The 25,238-nt window shown below is 46.0% G+C and overlaps 1 pseudogene; it reads left to right on the top strand.

Annotated features, from left to right (window-relative positions):
• The first annotated feature begins 232 nt into the window (after positions 1-232).
• LOC119445767 (uncharacterized) lies at positions 233-25,040 on the top strand (annotated as a pseudogene).
• The last annotated feature ends 198 nt before the right edge of the window (positions 25,041-25,238 follow it).

Genomic DNA, 25,238 nt, shown 5'->3' with positions numbered 1-25,238 from the left:
GAAAATCAAGTGAAAGGGGGTTAGGAAGAGGGCGAGCTAGAGAACTGGTTCTTTTTCCAGCGATATTTCTTTCTTCATCTAGTGGTTTCCCTCGCCAACTCTCTCGGCACGCTCACTGCGTACGCGCGCGCGTACAGGGTGCACGGAACGGTTTCGGGTAAGAGTGAAAGGGTAAGGAGTTGCACTGTCTGTGGCGGTCGTGTGTGTTTCTGTCTCGCCGTGAGGACTTCGCGTGCGACGGAATCTCGAGCGCACAAGAAAAGCCACCGAGAGAGAAGAGGACAGGGCGAGAAGAGAGGCGGCGAGCGTGCCGCGCATGCCGAAGAAGACGTGCTTTCTCCCCGGAACGTCCCCAGCTTCGAAAGCCCCGAAGGCGCCAGTACCGGTAATTGGCGCCGGACCGTTCGCAGCAGCCTCTCGTGTGCCTCCTACAGCTGTTGTCGCACTCAGCACCGAACGTGGTTGTCTTGCCAGCGTCACTACCGTCCTGTGTGCGCGCGTGCGCGGTTGTCTCCGCTGCCTGGTCGCGGTTGTCGCTCGCCAGCCGCTGCTGTGAAACATCGTGCCCGTTTCGTCTTAGCGGTCTAGGAATCGTTCCTGTGTTGAGCCGGTGACCGGCCAGAAGCTGTGCGAGTCTGCGGGCTGTTCGCCGCAAGCTCGAGAGTGGACGACGACGTCTGAACCACGCGGCCCGCCCGCGACAAGATGCGCGCGGTGCCCGGCTTACACTCGCTCGGACACAGGTGTCCCTGGAAGTCTTTGCTGACGGCGTCGCGCTGCTGCGACGTTCCTGCCGGCTGGCACTGACCGCAGTCAGCCAGCGATGATCGTCTTATTTGCGGTGAGTCTAGGCCTTCCCTGTAGTCAAACTTTGCTTTCTTTTAGGTTTGCATAAGTTAAAAAGGTGGGGATCTTGTATAGTTGAGGATTCACAGTGGAAACTGCGCGAAAGACACACACGAGTTGGAGCGTGACTATAATTAAACTTTGTGGTTTATGATCGAAATCATTTGAAATGTACACAATGTTGTAACGATAACATGAAACACTGAAGCGCCGTTTGTTGCTCCTTCTTGCTTTTTTGACTGTAACTTTCTTCTCGTTCTTAACAAATCACATATAGGCGGCCATCACCTAGCAAGCGTGGTCCCGAAGTTGTATTGTAAATTAAATTGAATTTATTTCATTTATGCATTCCGCTAGATGAGCACACACGTGTAATAGAAAGGGTTCTTCGCCTTTTTTATTGGTCAGTATGGCGGAATACTGAATCTAGAATATTCGAGCATTCAAACCAGTCTTGAGACATTCTCGGAATGGCCGTGGTTAAAAATGAAAATGACCGCATGTAAGCAAATTCGACACGTGTATATATGTCTAATGCTAAGGTGCTATTAACCAGTTTGGTGCGAGCTGAATAGCTGAGATGCCGCTTGCATCTTTGCAAGATTCTGTCTTGCAATCCCGAAGAAGTTGTGTGTTGTTGTCAGCCGGCATTTGAGTGACTGCTTTCACAGAACTTCACATTAGGCCGGAAGAAGGCGCAATTAGCATCTTCTGTGTTTACCTAAATAAACATCTTGGCATCAGATCAAACAAGATTCGCAAGGCCTGTTACTTGGAATACTTACAAATGAACTTAAATTTTGGCAAGTTGGTGTCTCTACCTGTACGCAGTGTGATTGTATAAATGACACATGGCATAGACCGTGGCCCGTAATAGCTCAGCTACCCGTTTGCTATGCTGGATGCTCTTTGTTTGTAATATTTTATTTTAGACTTTTGCGACTGTTGTCCCCCTAAATTCATGTCAAAATATGATATAGTTGTCACCGGTGCACAGTTTTTATGCGAGTGCTATGACCAGAAAAGAGATTATAATAAAACGAGACACTTTAACAAGGGAATCACGCTCAAGAAAATCCGGGAATAGTGATGCCGTTTATGCTACAATATCGCCGCAAGGGTCCGGTTCACATTTTGCTGCGTGCCTACGCATTCTTTCGCTACACATTTCATATAATCGTTTACATTGACAAAGTTTACATTATAATTGTTTACATTGACAAGTTTACATTTAATCGTTTACATTGACAAAGCTTACGTATAAGCATGTAAATCAGTCAACTCCTTTCTGATACACGTAAAACGCGTGCATATCATTAATCGATAAGTGGTACGCTCCGCAACGTGTGTGACGTCAGTGCAAAAGCTGCTTTAAGCTGTCAAGAAGCTGCCTGCTAAAGGTATGCCTTGGTTGACCTTGAAATTTTAGGCATACCAACCATTCCTCGGTGATCGTTTATTCAACATCGCCGTTCCGACCGCGACCTTAAAGCCAGGAGAAGAATCACAAACAAACCTAACCGAACAGTGCGCTGAACGGGGAAGGGATACAACCAATGGAGGCGAGCGCTGAACACGCAGGGCTTGGTGTCCTGGCAGGCGTTGTCGAGGGGTATTTTTGTTTTGTTTTGTTCGTTTTTTTTTCAATCAGAAAACTGCACCGTGGCCACGGCCGACAAACAGCGGCGCGGTTTAGAAAATTGATCGCCTCTCTTTCTGTGACGCGAAAAACGGCCCGGCTGAAAGCTCGGCCTTGACGTGACCTGTGAGCGGTGAGCGTAGCATAGATCGAAAGAAACGGTCTCGCCGTCTTCCGTTTTGTTTACTGTCGGCTTTCGCTTTGGAACGTATACAAAGAAAATTGCTGCTGCGCAAGAAATGACGCGGAACAAATTACGACAGCTTTCGACAACCGTTGAACACTGAAAAGTGACACCTAAAGAGAAAACCGCATTGCGCTCATTTCAGTCTCAGTAATACCTCACAGTTTGCCTCATGCCTCTGAATGGAACCATATGTGCTTTCATAGGATAGTAATTTAATGTCGTAATCCAGTAACAGAATTTTTTTTGTTCTTACGTAGTTTTTGTTCACCTCCTTTGCACTTAACGTGACAACTTATGAACGACCGTGTCGAAAGTTGTCGGAAAGAGAATAACCGCGTAAATTTTTCTGAAAATGCCGACGCGCTCTCGCATATGTGCAAAAATCAAATATTGTCACCGGCAATGCGTGATATCTAACGAATTCTTGGAATATCTCTTTGACTGACCATGTACGGTGGTTTCGGCTTCAAGTCCTTTTCCTCCTGCTACCTTGACTTCCAGTAGGAGGGTGGAAAAGAAAAGCTGCTCTTCATGTGGTACGAATAACTCTTCATGTGGTACACTACGCGCGACGCACTTCGTACCACATGAAGAGTTATTTCAAGAGTAATATAGTTTTAGAAAACGTGTTATGTGTTTTGGAGAAAAAGATGCGTCGTTCATTCACTGAACAGTCGTGATTTTAGCTGATGTCCAGTGCTGCGTCGCCGAAACCGGTGCTGAAGGTGATCAAGCAGATTGCTCTAGCCAGAATGTGTAATTAACAATTTAAACTTGAATAAAACAACGTCAGGACTGCATGAGCCAACGTACTGAACGACAATATAATAAAAGCCAAAAAACAATATTCTCTCGCCCTTTTCTGCTTAGCTACAAAACCTTGCACGCGGAGGGGAAAAGAACACAAACCTCTTCGTGACGCATACATGCCTTGGCAATGACGCGTAAAATGACCGCACTGGCACAGTCGTGCAAGTCAATGAAAAGCAGTAGCCAAGACAAAACCTGTCTGTTTACTCGAGAAGCTTGCAGCACTGACACAGTCGTCCGCGCAGTTCACGTTCCGCATATAAATTTAGCTGTTCTCGCTTTCCCGATAAGGTAGCGATCGCGGGCTCGGTCAATGTAGCTGCCTTGCATGCGATACCTGCACCGTAAAAGAAAGATCGGTAGCCTACAAAGCGGCGCGTTTTCCTTTCAGTACTCTAACTGAAGGGCGTCTTCACGAGGATGTTCCATGCCGCTAACTGGTTTGCGACGTTTGCGTCTGATATACGGCACGACAAGGCTTTGCAACGACAAGAAATCAGGACAAACGCTGTCCTGTGCTCTTTTCCGCTGACATCCGTGATCGGTGCGCGCTGTGTTCTATACGTGCATAAAACAGCCTTCTTTGAGACAGTGGTCACAATGAGATACCTAAATTAGTATGTTGCCTATTATGGGATGCTTTGTCTACGTTGTGAATCTGTGACGTCAACTGGAGATGTAATTTCATATTTCGTTGTAAATCCATCTGGAGTATTGTGCTATAGGCACGCCGCCAAGCAAACCTCTCCAGAATTTATTAAAGAGCTCTCTCTGTCTCTCTCTCCGTCTACACGTGATATGAATCGCTTTCAACGGAATCAGTGACGCTTGTTCGGTGACAGATTTTTACGCATATATAAGGAATTTACTCACACTTCACCTGCGGTGATCCCAGGGACTTCTCGGTTGACGGCCTTCCCTCAGGATGACAACTTAAGATTCACTGAATTCTAATTAGGCGTAATTAGAATTGCTCTTTGGCGGTGTTCTTATTGATTCTTGATGCCTGCTGCGCTGACACAGTGTCCTCGGAAAATTAGTGTAGCTTAAGTTTAGTTCAAACATGTGCGATTAGGGCGAACGCGTTGCACATTTTACGGTTGGAAATATTGTCGTTTCAGTTGTTCCTTATTCCAGAGCGTACAATAAAATGGGACACGCAAAGGGCATAGCTTAGCTTCTATATAACGATGCAGGTAATCTGCCGAGCTTATGGAAAAGGAGGCTGCTTATTCATCTCTTTTGTTTGGTCCACCCTTGATGTCTAATCTACTGAGTTTTATGAAATGTTTATGAATTCTGACCCTTAGATATTTTTTCTGTCACCTAGAAAAATAGCTTCGGTGTTCTTTTCGCGTGCGGCACTCAAAAAAAAAAAACTCTCATTCATATTAACGCAGTCCAGAGGGGGAAATGAGGAAATCGTTTCTATTCGAACTCTGAGGGTATATACGCTGCAGCGTAGGGCCAAAAAATAAAGGACATAAACACGCGCGGCAAACCGGCTGCACGTGAGAACATTTATAGAAGTTGGTTCTGGTCCCGTTTTGTGGTTTTCCCGGCCTTAGCGCCACGTGTGTGGTCGCCTAAGCGAAGATTCGTTCCTGCTGAAAGATATTTTTCACCGGGAATCACCACCATGCCAGGCCGATCTTATTTAGGGGCTTCTATGCGCGCAAAGGTTTTCCGAAACTGGACACCGTGTTATTGCACTCGCTCCTAAAACACGCCTACGCAACGCCTACAGTGATCTCGGAAATACGATATTTTAAAAACCGGGACAATTTTTTTATCGTGTCGGTTGTGAAGCGTTTCATTCCTTGGGGTATGCATTGACAAACACGCCGACGTTGCGAGGTACATGGCTATATCAGAATTGCAAATTGAGAACTGCAGGACAAGTCCCGCACAGCGTTGGAAAAATAATAGTCCGAACGATAGCCGTGAACGTGATTGATATGTAGCAATGTGGTAGTACATGTTGATCGCAATTTATACAGAACGCCGCTTGCATTGCTAAGCATTACGTTCCTCTGTGTCTGTAAGCAGTCGTGAGTACTATTTTAGTAATCCTGGGTTAAATATTACGTCCGCTTCTGAGAGATTCAACTAGTGTACTTAAGAATGCTTATTTTCATTTTTCAGTTTAGGGACATTCGTCAATGCAGAGTATTACCTCTTAAAGATTGTGGAAAGAGATACCTCGCCCTCAATTCACCTCACCATAAGTATAGAACAGGAATAGCTTAGTCGTCACGAGAAATTTACCGTACGGCAATTTTGCAGTGCGTGGCTCAGCTATAGAGTAGCCCGAAAAAGCTCATAATCTATAACTCCGAAGTTAAACAACTGAATAAAATACATCTCTTAAGGTGCAACAACTAATTTTATTAAATATGTGTGCCCAGGTCGTGTTAATAATTTCATGATGCAACTAAAGCTTTATAAAATACAAACATCTTCACGTGTTTCGTTTGACTTTTCGGGTGTGCTATTGTTAAGCATAAAATCTTCAGAGAATTTTTCGTCTCTCTAAGCCTAAACATTCACAATCATATTAGCCGTAAGAAAAAGTGTATTTGTGTAGCAATAAGCGGCAACAGCTGAAAACTAGGTTCCGCCTTTCAGCAATCGCCCCTGGACCCTTTGTATCAAGTTCGGTAACCCTCGGGACCAATCGCATTCCAATCACACTGACCGTGACGAACGCTAAAACGATCGTTCTCTGAGACCTGCATAACGCGTACGGCGCATACACCATTCTCTTTCGGCATGCCAGAAACACAACAGACCGATAAGGTGACTGGAGACCAGTTCGATGGTCGGTGCGCAATTTGCCTGCCAATTAGGACCGCGCCTTCACAGGCTCTGTCCCTAGCACTAATGGCCGCGACTGCGGTTCTGAGGGGAACCAGCAAAGAAGAAACAGAAAAAAAAATATTGTGTGCGAAGGCTATACGAAGAATATTATGTCCCTTTGGCGGCGAATGGGTTTGTGCGAAACTGTGCTTCCGTTGGTATACACTATTATTGTCCTAAATAGATGATACAGCTTTCGTTTAGTTTTCTGCGGTGTCTACTTGTGGCTGCGTAAACGCGTTTCATAAACAAAATGCAAATTGGCACAGCCATTTGGGTTTGGCACGTGCGTGCCGCGATATACCGTACCAGATAGTGCGCGTCGACCGGAAGGCAGTCGTGGCCATATGAGATGCAAATTACGCGTCGTTGTGGGGAGGGGCTTATCGCGTGGTAACAAAGGTGCAGCTGTAATGAGGGGTAGCAGTATATCGCCTTTGTGGCACACTCGCAAAGTGATCGACGCTGTCAGTCCGTTCACTTCGCTCTCGTTTCTGATGTCATATCTTAACGAGGAAATGGACCGTATGCCCTTGAGGGCACAGCGCCGTCATGTCTTTTTATTAGCTTTTATTGACCACTAATATAGTATTGTGCTTAACGAAGGAGTTTATTTGTACTTTATGTTTTACAAGACGGCTCCAGTGATTCGACTTGTCGCTCTTAGTTTGGCGCCTTGCATATAGTCTGAAATAGTGGATTTACTTAAGCAAGCAGGAATCTGTACATGAGGGTAGATATGCTAGCTCCTAATTATGTACATTTTAAAAATGTGCCGTGGATCTTGGGACGTCTAAGCTAGTAGTGGCTTTCATTGACCATCACTGAGACTTCAGAACACCAAGAAAACTTCTCATCCACCCGGCAGCACAGAGTAATATCAAGAAAACAAACCAAATGCAGTTCTCTCGTAGTTGCCTGTATTTAGTTCTAGGCCGGTACAGGGGGCATGCATATTTTCAGACAAGTCAATCGTTAGTCAGGAAGCAGCAGTGACATCTGCTTATCCCGCAAGTCAACAATGCGTTCAGACTGCACAGGTTCAGGTACCCTAATTGTTTTCTTTTACCAATTATTTAATTCTAGCAAGAAATAGCCAGGCACATGTGCGGCACAGGTGGATGGCAAGCTAATGTAGTATCCTACATATGTGGAAAGACTTAAAAAAACGCGCAATCGTGGCTGATTCTTCGGAAAACCCATGAACCATTGCTGCGAATATAAATTCTATGTCTCTTGTATTTCAACGGAAGACAGAGGATTTGAGGTATGTTCGTCGGTCAGAGCTACAGCTTGCTCTGGCCTGCTACTCTGTACTGGGGGGGAAAAGGAATGTTTATTATATAACGACAGGAGAAGGAGGTGCGCATGTGCAGGTCAACTACGTTGCGGCATCTGACCAATGGCGTCTTGTAAAGCTGCTAGGGCTGCCCTTACTTTCAGGTCGGCGCTGTTTGCGCCTGGCCTAGGGTCCAAATCAAAGTCATCAGAAAGTGGTCATTCATGAAGTTGCGCAATTATAGAGACCAGCTTCTGTTGTTCTCGCGCGTACGCAGGACAAATTCAATACGCGTGTACAAGTGTTCCTGGCACCTGACAGCGTTACAAAATTGGACAAATGTCACTGCAGCCTATGAGGTGTACATAGTGCCTGGCGAACACGTCGCCGATTCTAATCTGGCGCACAGTAGATGTTAGTCGCGGACACAAATGAATACATGTAGCTTATAAGAGCACACTTGCACCTCAACAAGAGCAACGATAGCCATCGCGAGAGACCATACGATCCAGACACACGTAGCTGTCGACTCCCTCAGAGCGCACATTCGTCATCTGTCAAAGCTCCCCGACCATCACCTAGCTTCCCTACCAGCCGAGAGACCTCAAGTGACCTTTTCAAAAGTGATTAGCGCCCATCAAGGGTGTATACCGTCATCTTATACACCGGCGGCGAAGCCTTCATCGCCCCTGTGGTGTCTGCGACAGCCTCAAGTGAATTTACTATGCCCGGAATCACCAAGTAAGGCCAATAATCCATCACCGGCTCTCAAGCAACTGACGCTCCTATTACTGCACCAGACTATATCATGACTGCATACATATATATACCGACGGTTCGACCTCAACTACCAGCTCAAATGCCGCATTCGTCGTTCCAGACAAGCAGGTTGCAGTTAAATTCAAATTGTCACATATGACTACATCTACGTCGGCAGAACTTGCAGCTCTCCATGCAGCTGTGACCTACGTCACCGAAGAGCCGGCACAGAAATGGGTCATATTTTATGATTCTAAGGCAGCCTTTCACAGTATCAAGTCTGCCTTACATCACACAGATTACGAACAGATGATATCCAACATCAGGGAAGTACACCATCATGCTCTGAAAACAGGGCATAGCCATAGCTATCCAGTGGATTCCTGCTCACTGTGGCATCGTCCGCAACCAGATTGCTGACAGGGCTGCACGGTCTGCCCACCAAGACACCCAGACGCGTCCAATACCTTTATTGAGGACGGAAATTGCCAAGGAACTTCGTCTGCTTGCACGCAAAAGGTAACAAGCTTTCTGGAGTTCAAGTTCCTTCAACTGTCGATTGTATAAGTTGGACCCGTTGCTACGGCTACAACTGCCATCTAGCCTTTCCCGCAGCGAAACAACCTTGTTGTGCCGCTTGTGGTTGGGAGTGGTGTTCACGAACGCTTACTCCTATCGTATGGGAACGGCCGAAAGCCCGATGTGCGACTCCTGTAGGTACGAAGAAACCATCGAGCACCTATTGTGTACCTGTCCTCGCCACGACATACAACGTCTTTCTCTCAGGACAACTTTAAACGGACTGTACTTGAGACCGTTCTCTGAATCAAAGATACTCTGACCGTGGCTACACCGGTCACTGGTACAAAAAGCGATTCGTACATTAGTACAGTATTTGAAGTGCACCGGTTTATGAGACCGCTTATAGTGTCCTTGTACATCGTCCCACGTGTACTTAGTACCCCCTCTCTCCTTCTTTTCCTCTTTCTATTTTCCCTTTCCCTTACTCCTAGTCTAGGGTAGCAAACCGAATGCTCGTCTGGTCGACCTCCCTGCCTTTCCTCTCCTCGCACTCTCTCTCTTGAAGAAATTTCCGAGGACCTCCCATAGAAAAGTTTTTCTGCAAGCAAACAATGCCCCTTTTTTAGGACCATAATGCAACCGCAGGTGACGTATAGTGAAAAGATGCAGAAGTCTTGTCGGCGTACTTCGTGCCGGTGTCAGACATAAAGTAGAGAATCAAGCAACACAGGCATTATGTATTCATTCACCTTTTCACACGCGCAAATTGGAAAGCTTTCACAATGTATGTTGGAAGGAAAATTATTTGTGTAGCCATGATCAAGGCGAATACGATGAGGCGCACTGAAGTTCCCACAGTGACATTACGGTAAGTTCACAGACATGGAGAATTTGAAACCAGAGGTCAACATTACAAAGAATCAAGCACATTACCTTGGCACTCATGTCATCTCGGTGCCATTGATCTTTCGGTACGTTTCCGTCAAGTGTTGTAGACACTCATTGGTTCACGACACTTCAGTTAGCCTCTCTTCAAATAAATATGGTCTGCAATCACCATCATACTAGTATTTGGGCAAATGCTTAACGAATAAAGGTTTACACAGTCATTCGCACTGCCAATGTGTTCTTGCTTGCGTCTTTGTATTTGCTACTTCACAAACGATAATTGCTACCGGCGTGACTGATGTCACTGGCTGCAGAAACGTCGACCACTTGTGTAATTACGTCGACCCTTGGTATGTAAGACCTCTCAGAACAAGCTTCTGGAGGTTGCCTTGGTAGAGGCCGTTGAAGGCTTTAAGGGCGGGGCATTGCATTGTTGGCTAGCTTTCGCTGTCTCGTTGTTTTATTTATACTTTAATGGCAGAACAGCCTTTACTTTTCTCGCGTACTTGTGTTGCACAAGTAATGCTTCAGTTTAATTAGTTCTATTAGGTATCTATTTTGAAGGAATTGGAAGTGTTGTGAAATATTGTGATGTCGGCTTCGCCGCACGCAAATAAGTTGTTCGGTTCAGTGATGCTAATACAAGGTGATTTGGAAAACGTTCTCGCAATAAAGCGCATTTCGTAAATGCCTCTAACAGTCAGTATATAGAAAAAAAGCAGCAATAAAACGGCAATTTGTGCACTTTCTTCGATTAAACACAGGCCCAAGGAATCAAAAAAGTTACAGATAAACATGGCTTTCCTTGCGGGTGGAACCCGTATGGGTCTGTGTAAATTTCGACCAAGACTGCTTATTCAAATATGTTCGTTACGAGTGCTTTTCATAATACGCACTTTCAGGTAAGGTTAACTTTTGGTTCTTTGAAGGTAACTTCAATTATGTGGGAACAAGTAATCCTCGATATATGCAGAACAAATGGCTCAATTAGATTTATTATTTTTTTATTTTTTTTACTTCCCATATCACTAATTGACAATGGTATTATTCCGGACAACTTATCCCGCATGCACTGAACATGTCTCGTTGAATGGAAGTGAAGTTCGCATAATAGAACTTGTTCTTGGGTTGGTCTGTGTTTAGGTTTGATAGGCATTGTTCTGCTTGGAGCAATGCAAGTGACGTGAAAGAACAGACACTTTGCTGCTTCCCTTTCTGACGTTGTTAACGTTACGCCTAGCAGAACAATGTACTTATTATTATACGCACTGATTTTACTCACTTTTATTGCAATTGCTACGGCTAACACTTATAGCTGATCTACGTGAATGGGAAGATGCTACGGATATTTCGCTTCTCCATGTTATTGACTGGTGTTAATAAGACCACTCGTCTGGTCGGTGCATTTTTTGTTCTGTACATAGAAACACCAAATGAGGTGTTCACATACACGGGAAACCACTGTAAAGTGCTTGTTCTGCAGGGCCGTTTCTTCGCACTAAGCATTTTGTTGTTCCACCAGCGTAGCAGTGTGTGCTCTGGGGTAAGCAGAATTTCAATTGCGCTATCTGAAACATTTGAGTGTCCAACCTTCCACGTGCCATTCAGAATGCACGCTTCCTATAAGAGTGAGTTCATATGAAAAATAACAATCTCGGAGCTTGCTGTTACGAATCCCTCGTGTTGGACTCCAGTTAACTTTGGGCTACGTGAGCCATTAAGAAATGTCGCAGTTGTACAACGACGAATCATTATACCGTGAACGGTGGTCAAAGTTCGCTAATGTAGCAGCAGTAAGCTTTTCTTTGGAGCTCGCAAGTGGGCCTCAAAGAAACAGCGCGAGGCACAAAGGAACATATATTCTCATTAAAAGACCGCATTTTTTTTTTTTGCTCACAAATGACCGTTGGGCGCCGGTGGGCTCCCTGAAAGTGACACCAGAATAGACACCGCGGACTCGAGGCTGTAGACTCTCCTTACAACTGTACGAATGACGCTTCGTATCCAGCCTGAAGTCACCCTTTTTAGCACCCGTTGCGACACGCCCGACGGCTGCTAAGAGAGGGAGAGAGAGAGAGAGAGAAAATTGTTTAATAACACGCCATGTCCCGCAGCAGTGGCTCCTGAGAAGCGAAATGACCCTATACCCGAGGCGGTCGTGCGGAACCATAACGCCATAAATTAAAGGTCACTGGCCGGGTCCTCTTCGCGCCAGCACAATAAGGATTCTCCCGCGCTGTTCATCTCGCACAGTCGTTGTGTACTACAACGTGTGTGCGCTACAGTCTGGCGCGCACACTGTCGTCGGCAATGCGTGAAGAAAGTGTTTTGTTGACTCCTCCGTCGCGCGGCGGCCACCGGCAGCCACGCTCATCGCGTGCGCTGCCAGCGCGTCCGATTAAGGCGACGCCGCCTTCGTTGGTTCGAGAAATGCGGTCAGTGGGCCCGCTTCAAAAGAATCGCGTTATAAAAATCGAGGACACGCACAAACACAACCGGCAAAGCTGCCTACGTCCTTGTCACCGTCGGCTGACTGCGCATTGTTCGCCGCGGGGCCAAGTTGCATCGAGACGAAATGAGGCAGAAAAAAAAAAGCAAGGAAAACAACCACAAAGAAAAATAGCACCAGTAGTAGCAGCGCTTCACACTTCGGGAAACGCGTTCGCCGTTTGGAGTATGGGTGAAAACCGAAAGTAATATTCATTTCTGGCAACAAAAGAACGAGGGAAGTCATGGAGGAGTCATTGAGCTCCCCCACTACTCTTGTGATTGCTTCTCGATTATCCCTGTCGACGCCTACAGAGCGCCTTCATCAGTCCAGTACCTTTCTGTTATTTTAGTAACCTATACGCGTGAAGGAGGAAGTGAGAAAGTGGGCGAGTAAGTGGATAAATATACGCAGCGCATATGGATACAACCGCTACATATTCGCCATTTGCCTTTTCTGTTTCGATCATATTCACATAGCACTGAAAGAAGGAGACGATGGCAGTGTCCTGTGCCTAGCCATTGTTATTCACGCTCGTTCTCTATCGATCTTTCGTAAGGTTGGTTAATGGCAGGGCGGAATAGTTTGTTCGGCAACAAGATCTGAGGAATGCGTGGCACAGACTTTTCATTCACGCTTCGAGATTACTAGGTTTTCGTAGCTTAAAAGGTATGGCATGATTTTTCTTCAATCAGTTGGCCTTAGCTTCCCTTATCTATAGATGAAAATAAATGAGCATGCTAGTAGTCTTAAAATGGTCGGGCTATATCAGGTGTCGCGTATAAAACAGACTTTCAGCACAGCGCCCTTCAGGTAATCAGAAAGGATATATGAGGCAGGAAATGGCAGGATACCGTCTCGCACGAAAGTATGAGGAAACGGGTAGGGCAGCAAAATACAGTATGTGAGAAGGCTAATGTTAAGTCGAAATCGATATTTTTATTCAGCATAACAGTTCACACTGTAGCAAAGGAATAGGTTACAAACGCAGTCATTGCTAAGAACTTGGAACGTTTGCGAGTTTGGCTGTGTGGAGCGGATTCAACTGTAACGAAGTTCGGGAATAACGGTGGCACTGACGCAAGAACGGCCAACGACATATCTCCTTTCACGACGGAATTGATCTTATTTCGGTACAGCCCGCTATATAATGAGAGACGCATATTGAAATGAGAATTGCGGCAAATGAGTACCGTTCGCAAGAAGTCTGTAAAGCGTACTCCAAAGGGATAAAACATAACCTTGACTTCTGTCGTGGCGAAAATTCCTTACTTATCAATAGATCCCGTACATTTTGCATGCTGCGGTCATCACATTTGTTATCCTGTAACGCATCTACCAGTGCTTAATTTATCTTCCTAAAGTCGTCAACCGACCTAGTTCTTCTTACTGCCTCCTTTGTCTCGACTTGGTTATGGTTACGGCTGCGCCCTAGTAACCCGGGTAGACACTAGTTTAAATGGTAAAAATAAATAAAAATAAATATGAAACGTGCAATGCCGGACTTGTTCTTCAAGTCGCCTTTTCGTTTCTGCTCCTCCCGACCTAGTTAAGTTCGAACAGTGTTCGTTCGCGAGGAGGAGATATCAGTTTGCTACGCCAGCTTCCCTGTACATCCATTGTGTCGGGCTGATATCGTACACTCACGTACGTAATGTTACGTACGCAACGCCAGGCTCTCGTACGCGCCATTCCGTGAGCAGGATTCCTAAAGGTTTTGACACCGATAGGTGCACGCAACCACAGCGCTGCAGGGGTGCATATGCCGTGGCCTTGGCCCTAGCCGTCGTACACGGGTTAGGCCCGCGATTAACCCGCCAGGTTCTTCGAGAAGTGCCAATAAGCTTTGCAATCGCTGGGGTCAGGCCCGGCTACCGAAGCGGGTGTTGTCGGCGAGGCGCCGCTAAGCGTGTTATCAGATCGAAACACAATGGACTCGCCGTCACGCACCACGCAGAGGCAATAGCCCACGCTATAAAGGGCATACGCGAATATTGCTAGACGATGCTTACAAGACTGCAATTAGGTGACCTACACAGGAATCGTAGTGTTGCTTATATCGCAGCCAGGGCCGGAGTGTCAAACAAACTGCGCTGTGTCGCAGAAGTGTTTGGGTTCATGTACTGCTGCACGCGGCACGGTCCTTTACCTGATTCTTTCTTTTTAGTTAGTGCTTCCTTCTTTCTTTTTAGCTAGTTTCAGCTGGCTAGATTCTTTCTTCTTAGCTAGTTAGTGCTTAGATGTCATGGCATAGCCGGTGCGGCGACAATAGGGACACGAGACAAACACTCAAACAGACTAAGTGCCGCTACAAAATGCACTTGCTCAGAGAAGAAATGCTGTGTATACAAGAAGCATAAGGGAATGCGTGAGTGACAGAATGAGGGAGCGTGCGCCAGATTTATTTAAGACTGATCACGCTCACTTGGCAACTTATATCAATTTTGTGTGTGTCAGCCGTCTTTTAGGGATGTAAAAAGGTGGGCAGGAGCAAGGTGACCCCCGCAAGAGACTACATGGGCTTTGTATTAAGAAATACGGCAATGAATGTGTCAGTAATACGTCTCTTTTTTGTATGCTTCTAAATTTTTAATCTTTTTATCTTTCGGCCTTATCAGTGATTGTATACCACGTCCAGTCCCGTGCTTTTTAGCGCCTTCTTGCTGTAAAGTGCTCATGGGTGAACTGTATAAATGTAAATATTGTTTGTGCTCTAAACAGAGTTGACTTAGTAGTGGCGCTTGTTGGTGTGTGTGTTTTTGTTAGCATCCGTGTTCTTTCAGCCTGCTCTACTATGACAAACACTATTTTGTTCCTAGGAGCAGTGCACTGATTCTTACGAAGTTCACTGGGCACCCTCAGAAATAGTATAGATAAGCGCGTTTCCTCGGGAGTGGAGCTTCTAAGGAATTGTTGCATTAGGTGTGATGAGTAGTGCACAGCTCTTAAACGTGATTTCGCAGCGAAGGGCACTGTACAGAATGACGCCCGTGAAACTAAAAGTAAGAGGGAGTCGAGGCTCGAAAACGGGTGAGTATAGTAATTGGAGTAGGAAATATGCTGGCATAGGATGCACTCTGCAAAGTAGGGCAGGGGAAAATTGAGATCACTGGGAAAAGCTCTTCTTCGTAAAGCTGGTTTGAAACAAGCTGTTGAGGAAAATTATAACCATTTTGATTTGTCACACTCCCCTTACGCAAATATTTGCCAATAACTTTTCGGCCTGATATGTTCCTAAACGACGTAGAAAATGCCTAATATTTGAGCTCCACGCGCTGCGTTTGTGACCATGCACAAATAAACATCTTGACACTCAATCTTATAACTGGGAATGGTGGTTCTAAAGCAGATTATTACCATTATTATTGAAAACGTACCACGGGAAAAGAGAACAAGCAAGTAAGAAGCAGGCTGGAAACTGCCACTGGAAGGAACACAATGCCTGCCTACTGTTCAGGAAGGAAGGGAAAGAAAAATAGAAATTGATGATGAAAAAATTACAAGAAAAAAGGTAAAAAAGAAGAACATGACATATCACAAAGACTAAAGCAAAACAATGGCAAAGAATGGAGTACAGCACTAGAAACAGAACAAATCACAGGTGTAACAATAAAAAAGTTAAATAAAAGACACAACGGCCGAGGTGTCTTGCAAAGATTTAAAAATAGGAAAGAGTACAAAGTGGGAAGATAAGCGGAAAAGAAATAGTCACATTGTGAACATCGCCGTGCAAGACTGAGTAAAATAGCTATTAAAGGAGCAAGAATGTGCACATGATAAACAGGAGTCTAGCATATGTCAAGCCGATTCTTGGGATGCAGGCAATTTATTTCAGCAGCCATAGCCGCAGTATTTCCACAGTTTTCTACCATTGCTGTAATCTGCATGGCTAACTACAACAATACAACTAATTCAAGTGAGAGATAGACAGAGATAGAGACAGAGAAAGTGATAAACATTGCTACGTCTCTACTGCTTTATTCGCGTCCCAATATTGAATGACAGAGTGTTTGCATATACCTGAGTCCGGTTCGCTACCTTAAATGGAGGTAAGGTATTGGATCCGCCGTAAGTCAAAAGTTAGGATGCAAAAGAACTGAAACACGCATGCATATGTTTGTCTTCATATCGCAATGAAGGCGATGACTTGAGAGAAAACGATAGGACAAGCGATAACTTCAAACTAAAACTAATTCCCGACGAAAGGCAGTTTTAACCGTCGTCACAGAAATGTGCAGGCTAAATCTCCTAGTGGTGCTTTTGTGGCTTTCTGCACCTGTTATGTGCGAGACAATATTCCCAAAATGTTACAGAGTGAGAAAGGTCTTCCGTAATTGCTAGCTTATAATTCGGCAGAAGGTAAGCCTACCAGTGATATGCGTGATTGGTTGTGGAAATAACAGAAGAATACGTTTATCTCTGTCGGCTGGTAGTTATTAGCGTACTTAGTAAATTGCTCAGTTACGTTGAAATGAAAGCCGTTATTCGTAAAAAGAAGAAAGCCTTTCTCAGCACCAGTTCGCATAACACTCCCTTTTCTTATGATGCACATTCTGAAGGTGAGTGTGGAAGGCTTACTTGTTTCACTGAAAAAGAAAGGAACAAGGAAAGAAGCAAACGAACAAATAGCTCTTCTTCTTTCGATCAAATTCCAGCCGGCCACCAAAGTTAAGCGATGACGCATCTGTTTATAACACTAATGCAGATAGGAGTAACCTTTTACCAAAATTAGTTTTGCGGCCGACAAGAAAACTTAGCGAAGCTCCGGATATAAAATTCGCCGACGTATCGCAAAAGAAGGGGGAAGAAAGCTAGAAATGGAATAAAAGCAGAAAGAACAGAACCCTGCGCTGTACGAGAAATTGCTGTATTTAACGCTGACCTGAACTGTACTGATCTGCTTACGTTCCTAGACATGCTTCCGAGAGTGTCCTGACCAACAGGTATGCGAATTGCAATACATATTCCTATTAATAAAATTGTTGGCGATGTTTACAATCTTCGAAATTAGATATCCGCAGCATCGCGCAATGTTTCTTGCAGAAAGTCGCACGAGGATCCAAGTAATGACATGCACTGATCGAAACGTCCTGTGGTGACAAGCAAACATGCCACTCAGCGATGGTTGCACGCCCGCTATCGTCCGTCAGCGCGCGAGCAATTCCTGTAAGGGAATTTTAATTACCGAGGTTCGTTGATCGGTCGGGGTTACTCAATATCACTGTAGTCGTGTTGCCGCTAGGCAGCTGCCTGGGGCTATATAACAATTTTCGCTTTTTTTGTCCGTTTTCTTCTTTTTTTTCGCCCACCAAGGCTGTCGCTATTGGGCATGTCCTAGTTCTTTTATCTTCTCGTTAAGGCAGAGTGCGTTGTCCGTTTCGTCGTGTCATAACGGCGATTACGACTACGTTCCTAGTGCAGCCTAGCCGCCAGTTTTAACTGTGCTTGCGGCATTGCCGCAAAAAGGACCTCGGGCCCTTTCCCGTTCTCTATAACACTACCGAACTATGTGTTTACTATACGATGGTATCCGCCGATTGCGCGGCATTGCCACAACTGTCGTAACTGTCGTATCCTACGCGCTGCAGCAACGCCGCAATCATTCCCTGGTTTGTGCGAATATATTATCTCTGGGGTAAACATGCAGACTTTCGTTATATAGATTTCTTAACTTTGTTGCCTTCGCTTATTTTACGATCAGTTTGGTGGCAGCAATGCGGTCCCACATTTAACTTAAGTATTGTTAATCGTAGCTTCCATCGCTGAAGGGCATTTTAGGGAGCTTCGGTTCCATTGCAAGAACAGAATTTTGTAGGACACCATCGTTCATTGGATCTTGAGCAAGTTGCTGAAGGACCCACTCATCAGAGTGGGTCCTTCAGTTTTGTACAATTAAAAATTTTTCCCCTATAATTAACGCGAAGTTCATGAAAATTTCTGTGTTGAAACTTCACTGTAATGCCATGTTATTCGTACTTTGATGGCACTGACTGTCTTGCGAAAACTACAAATTGCGGTCCCGTGGCTCATGAAAATGAATTCCCTTCCCGCCTTCATAAAATAACGTAACTCTCAGTAAATGGCGAGAAACAGGCGGTAATCAATGTAACTTATCCAGGCACTAACAATGTGATAATTAGTATAGGTCAGCCCTACACAGGTGCCATCTGTGCACGCTTCACACGCATGGTCGAGTAATGGCTTTTTTTTTCTTTGCACAACGCTATGAAAGTAAGAAACGCGGGTAGTGCGGTTGCAAAGATATAAGCGATAATGCTATAACACGTTTTCGTTACATGAGGTTTTAGCAAGTGACACCCTCTGAACAATTTTAAGAATCTTCACGTCACAAACAAGTCTTTTTTTTTCTAAAAGGAATTCGAATAGCGACGCCGTTCCGTGCCACTTCATACTGCCGATACACGAGGCATAAAAACCCCCAAGTGGTTTGTTTCGTGGTGATTTGTCAGCTCCATTCCTTAGAGGTAGATACCCGTCATAGGCGCGACTGAACTGAGTATGTTGCACAGCGAGCAAGCAATTCGACTATTTTGATCAACGTGATCATTTGTACAATGCATGTATTCCAATCTCATCTACACCATTCTAGCGCCATACAAAGCATGCCCTGTTTTCTAAGGCGCCTTTTAAGGCGCCTGAGTAACGTTATCGGCTACTCCATATATGGCTGCCCGCGTTTTAATAATAATCATTTAACGGCATAGTAGACGTATAGCGGAGTTAGCGTCGACGAGGGGGCAACCGGCGCCATTATTTGCATATGCTTGTGTGGCGTTATACCTGGAGGCTGTGTCCTGCGGCGGCTTTTCGTGGTCCGTTTCAATAAAATTGCGCACTGCCCACACTGCCTATGTGTCGTCGAAGTGAGTGCTTATCTGGGACAAGAGTTAGAGCGTACCTAACACGCTCCCCAGAGTAGCGGACTAGCGCGCACTAGCTCAGGTCTGTCTTTCCTATCAATACAATCTCTCTCTCTCTCCCTCTAACGCGCTCCCATTAGGTGGTGCAGCAGCTCTTCGCGGCGCGACAGCGCGTAATCAATGCATAGCGACGGTCGCGCGCAGCACACACATATGCCCGCTTGCCGCGTTGTGACTGCGCGAGCCACTTTTGCTTTCTGTCGCTTTCGCGTAGCTAGCAGCGCCGTTTCGAGAACGCGATACAAGCGATACAGGAGGGAGAGCGGACGCTTTGTCCTGCCGTCGCGCTGGTAAATGGGGCTAATCTGCATCGACGAAAGCAAACGGAGCAAATGAAAAAAAAAAAAATAAGTAGGAAAGACGAGGTGATCAAGGAGCGGTACCCGACGTATGCCGCCTCTCGACTTTCACTTCCTGTCTCAGTCGCTCTATTGCCGCGTGTTTTGCGAGCTTGTAAGCAGTTCGGCACACTGCCCGCAGTCGTCTTCCTCCGTGTCTCGGTGCAGACCTGTCGCAGTTGAGAGCTTGCACGCATTGGAGGCTTGCCTTTGTTTGCGTCTCTACGACGTGTGTTCCGAGTGCTTTGCTGTCTGTCACGTCCTGCCTGGACGCTTGACGTGAAAAAAAATGGCTCTGTGCTCTCCTGTTAAAAGATGGTTTACTAAAAGGCTAAGCGATATCGGGGCTTTCTCGTGGAAGGAGTACCTAATCAAAGTGCCGGTATGCTGAAAGATAGAGAAGGCCCGCGAAGCCCTATTGTCTTTTTTTTAATTTCAATTCTCACCCGTTTTGGGTGATTGCTGTATGTACGGGACCACATGTAGATTTTCGTAAGAAGCGACATTTTGGGTATAATTGAGCTTTCTGTACTTTACAGTCTGCAGTGTCTTGTGAACCTGGGAACGCAAAGTGATGTCTCAAGTTCTGAAGAGCGGTTATCTAGACGATATAACACCGTTTAACGGGCGCAAATGCAGAGCACGTATTGAGGACACAAATATATACATACAGAAGTAGATGCAGTTTCTCCATCGAACCCTACTATATAGCACAACAAAAGCCGCAGCTACCAAGGCCCGCATCTCCTTGGGCCAAGGACGTCAGAACTGCAAGGCTAAAGCCATAGCGCGAATAGAATTCTAACGTTTGTAATTGCCACTGATTACTCGAAGTGCGCAAAGTGATTTGCAGTGCAGGCGGTCACGACAAGTTTTTTTTTTTTAATGCTACGCTTTCGGACTATTCGAGATCTAGTGTGGTGAATCTTCAAAACGAAGTGTTGTATTTGAGAAAAGTTACGACCGTTGCGATTCAAGGCACGACACCTTCTCCGTCTTGCACCACGTGGCCTACAAATGCGGAATGCCATCAGCGCAGTGCGTTTCTTTCCATTAACCGAGCGCAGTTCGATGAAGGAATTTCCGTCGAACGATGTCTTTTTGTTGTGTGGAGCACCAGCAGTGTCATTAGAAGGACAGCAAAGCAAGATCATGCATTTCTACGCTTCCTCACGCGAACGAATTTGGAGAATAATAGCTTAGCGTTGGGGCTGGAAAGAACGAAAAATGTGTTCGACGTGTTCGCTTTCTCTCTCTCACCCGTTGTCCCAAGAATCTTTCGATGGATCGATAAGGCAACAACGCTAATGGCGCTGGACGTGAATACTAGGGCGCCAGAAAGACGGGCTTCCGCCCGACATGTCACTTGTATACCCCAGGAAAGTGTTTCCGTAAACGGGACTAAAGCCTTTACGTCCGTCCGAGTTCCCGCGTAGATAGATACCGATCGTGATTGAGTTGCTGCGGCAAACCCTGAACTAGGAAATGCAGCTTCCCCGATTATTCGTGCTTCACGTCTGGTATTAACGGAAACGGGTTGATAACCTACTCCACACCAGTTTGGCGGATGAAGTCGGCGGGCGACAACGCTGTCTTCCATGCTCTCGTTATGTTTTTGGGAGGTGTGGTGTGCACAAACATTTCTTGCCGTGAGCATATTTGACGCTCGAATGAAACTTCCTGTTCCGCTGCAGCGGTAATAATTGCCATTTCATTGTCACCTTACAACTGGACACACAAGACTAACCAATAATGTACTTATATTGACTGCAAAATAGCCTGTACATCTAAAATGACCATATAATATTAGGAGCCATTGACAATTTTGAGCATGTTAATTTCTTGCCCCACAGTATGAAATGAAACGACGGAACATGGTTACTGCTCATTACACGTATCAGACACCACTACAAATTCAGAACTTTTACTACTAGACGAACCTTTATTCCCGTTAGAAAATGCATACATACTTCTACAAACAAAAATTCCAAATCACCCGTACCCACATCACCCACACTGGCAAATCGTGCATCTGTGTCCACTTTGGTAGGTCTACCTTTATCTGTTCAAGAGCAGACTAATCTTGTTCCTGAGCATTATAGTCGGCAACCGGCTGCTGCATCATTAAAATCTAAATCAATTTACTTAACACCACCACCAATGCCGCATGGAACAACTTTCACGCGTAGTCACCGCGGTTATACAATGGCACTGTAACCAGCTGTATGGTTCGCTTTACGAGTCATCATTACGCTACACGATTCCGCGAGTAGTGCAGATAAATATGGAGGACGGAGGGTGGCTAAAAGCGAATATAGAGTTGTCTGCCTGCTTTTACTGCTTTGTAATGTGATACCTTGTTCCAATATGCAACAGTAAGTTTCCAACCTAACCTCTCTAATCACCTACAGCAATAGATTAGCGCGGTATATTGAACAAAGGTATGGAACATACATTCCTGGAGCGGGTTGTCGCGCTTTACAGCAGATGGCGGCGCTGACGTTCCAGAATCTGCGAGTATTCATTGTATTCGTGCGCCTGGAGGAAGTGGACTCGCTTTAAAGTTAAAGATAATGCACAGTGGAGGGCCACACCATTCCCATCACCCGGAAAGTATGTAAATGTTGGACTTTCAGTGCACCTGTCGGGGATCGGGCAAAGTGAGGTGATCCCTTTGAGGTCACTGGTCAGGTTGTGTTAAGTCAGTATGAAATTCACATACTTAATTTTCAGTCAGGCCCTGAATTGGTATAAATAAGTTTGACGGCCAACGCCTCATATGCGAATGGTGCCAAGCCATGTGGAGATACTTCTACGGTGTTTATCGAGCGATATGATTAGGTAGGCGGACATTTCTAAGATTGCAACATGCCCTTACTGGTCATACCTGCCTCTTTGTGAGTATCACGTACACACTGGTGAGAGTTGCTGGGAAAGAAAGATGATTTCAGCGCACTTGTGAAGGCATCAAACCGAAATACTAAATAAAAATTAAACTTTTTTATTCAGTGTTTATTTATTCACCACATACACAAAGCTCCAAATGGCGATGTTAACGTAAGAAGAGGGGGGTGGGGACAGGCGGAGTAGACAAATGTGCTCAGGATGAGCTTATCAACTGAAAATCAAAAGAAGAAACACATCTTTAGGTGGCAGCAAATATATTTCGCCAAACAGAGCATTTGCACTTCATTGGTGACGAAGTAGCAAATAAATCAAATGACATAACAGTAGCAATATCATGGCGACGTTGTCTATTTAATTTGATTATGGTTTGTGAGAAAATAGACACTTTTACCATATCTGTCGAGCAGCTAATTTTTCACTTTATTGGCAAGACCTAAATGTACCGATATGTATATGCTGCTAAGTGATAAAGAATGCACTAAGTGGGATCGCAATGTGTTGGGCCCACGTAGAGCCGCAATATGCGTTTGCGGCTTAAAGTGCTCAGTTGGCGCATTTCTTTTACTTGATACTCCTACCTATCATACGCTTAAAAGAAAGAACTCTCGATAACGTAGAAGTCCAAATAACGTACAAGTCGTAGTCTAAATAACGCAGAAACATTTCACGGACTCTTTTAAGTCATGATCTTGTGAACAGCAAATATTGTTTTATCTAAAATGCATTTCCAAAAAATATTTTGAATTAAGAAAGGACCTCATTACTGTTCATTTTACCACGGCGAGCAAGTGGCCTAGACCATCCGCAACGCCATTATTGCATTGCTGGAATAACTGGAGTGTGGTTGGGCATAGCGCATACGCAGGAGACGTTAACACTTTCTAAATCATCTGTCGCCCTTTAAAGCCATAAGTCGCTCTTAAGATTAGATAAATTACTGCTAAAAGACTATTGTGATGCCGGGCGTAAGGAATATTCGTGCTTTCGAAATTCGAGAAATTTTGCCTATTTCACAGAGCCTTGAAAGAGAGCGGATATTGGGTAATGGATGCGTGAGTGCGCTGGACGCATTGTCAGTTTCAATACGACGAGTCTTACTGCTTCACTGGTGACTAAATTAAAAAAAACAAGGCCTCTTTTTTTGGCAGTAAGCGCCATCTACGTTTATAATCTTGTATCATAATTTTTGTTCTTCCACTACAACAACGTACTACCCTGTGAGAACCTGCGAAACCAAATACATCTCCATATTGTCACCATCAGATAGTGACTCAGCAGCACACAAACAAGGGGTCGTGTAGGCGAGTCGTGAATTTTTTTTCGCTTTATAGCCTCTGTACACAATAGTTGTATTCGTGCAATGAAGATGTTTGACTGATGTATTTATTCGTGTCCTTGTGCAGGCGCTGCTTTTCGCGGCGCCGCCGCCCACGGGCCTGGCTCCCACGGGCCCCAAGCATCCCGGTGTGCTCTGGTACGGTTACAGCGTTCGCACGGGTGCTGCAGACATACGGGTGGACGACGTCGCCCAGGTGGCGCCTCCCAACAGCCGGACCTCGCGCTACACCAGCGCCATCGCTCACGGTGGCGCCCTCTCCCGAGTCGAGGTCGCACTGGGCACGCCACACGGTAGCGTGGTCTACTACGACAACAAGCCGCCCGCCCATTTGTCGGCTGGATTTTTCCACCCGAGCTACCAGAGCGGCGTGCCGCCGCTGGTGCCTTTTCCTCAGGGTTACGTGCAACCGTTCGGCGCCGACGGGCCTCCGGTGCCGACGCAGCGCTTCATCGGCCAAGTGGACCACTCTCAGCAGCCACTTCCATTCTCTAGTCTCGGACCCAGAATCGGTACTCGCGCCGTGCCCGCCGTCCCATTCGTCGCATCCGGCGTAGCCAATGGACCAGCACAGCAGCAGCCATTCTCGGCCACCGTGAGGATCACAACCCGTGCTCTCACAGCCGCTGGGGTCAGTGCTTCACTCGGGCTCCCCGCTGGCTCCTTCGCTCCCGGGTCAGCCAGATGTGACCAGGAAGAAAGCTGCAGTCATTACTCTAGTGGTTCAACCTCGCCCCTCACCTGCACTTGAGGACGGCGACCTTGCATCTCAGGAAGTCGAAGCAGGTGAAGTGTATAGTGCACAACGCAAGCCTCCTGAAGAAGTTGTGCCCTTCACGAATGCCGACCACGAAAGGTTAGCTGTGGCCACTCCACTATCCAGGCCTGCAGATGAACGTGAGCTAGAACCCAGTGGGACATTACCGGAGAGTGGCGTTCAGGAATCTATATCTACGCATGAACACGAAGACAACGTTAGGCAGCTCAGCGGTAGGGACAGCCTGTCGTCCTCCACCGCTGCGTCTGTTGCCTTGCAGACTTCGCAGAGCCAAGACACGTCGTCCGTGGTGAAGAACCACGTCAAGACCCCTCTCGTGCTGAACAACGGGAGGGGTCAGTATGATTTTCGTGGCTACGAACAGTTCAAAGGCCAACCCGGCGTCGAGGACGTCCCCGAGGCGCCGGAAGATTCGCGTACGAGCAAAAAACACCGACACAACTTCCGGGTATCCTAGCGGCGCGTCTGCGGACGAACAAGCACAGCAGCAACGAAGTGGGGCGCGCCGCGGATCGCGACGGCCTCTGCTCACGAAGAGAATCACTTTGTCCAGAACGCGGCGGCCTGCGCGAGACAGAGTGCTTATTGACAAGGACTACGAAGACGACAGCGGCGAAAATTCTCGAGAACCTGCGACAACGAGTGCGACGATTGACCTGCA

The sequence above is a fragment of the Dermacentor silvarum genome, chromosome 3 (assembly GCF_013339745.2).
Source record: "Dermacentor silvarum isolate Dsil-2018 chromosome 3, BIME_Dsil_1.4, whole genome shotgun sequence".
NCBI classification, from domain to species: Eukaryota; Metazoa; Arthropoda; class Arachnida; order Ixodida; family Ixodidae; genus Dermacentor; species Dermacentor silvarum.
Note: the sequence above shows the minus strand (reverse complement) of the source record. Positions and strands in the feature narration are given on the sequence as shown.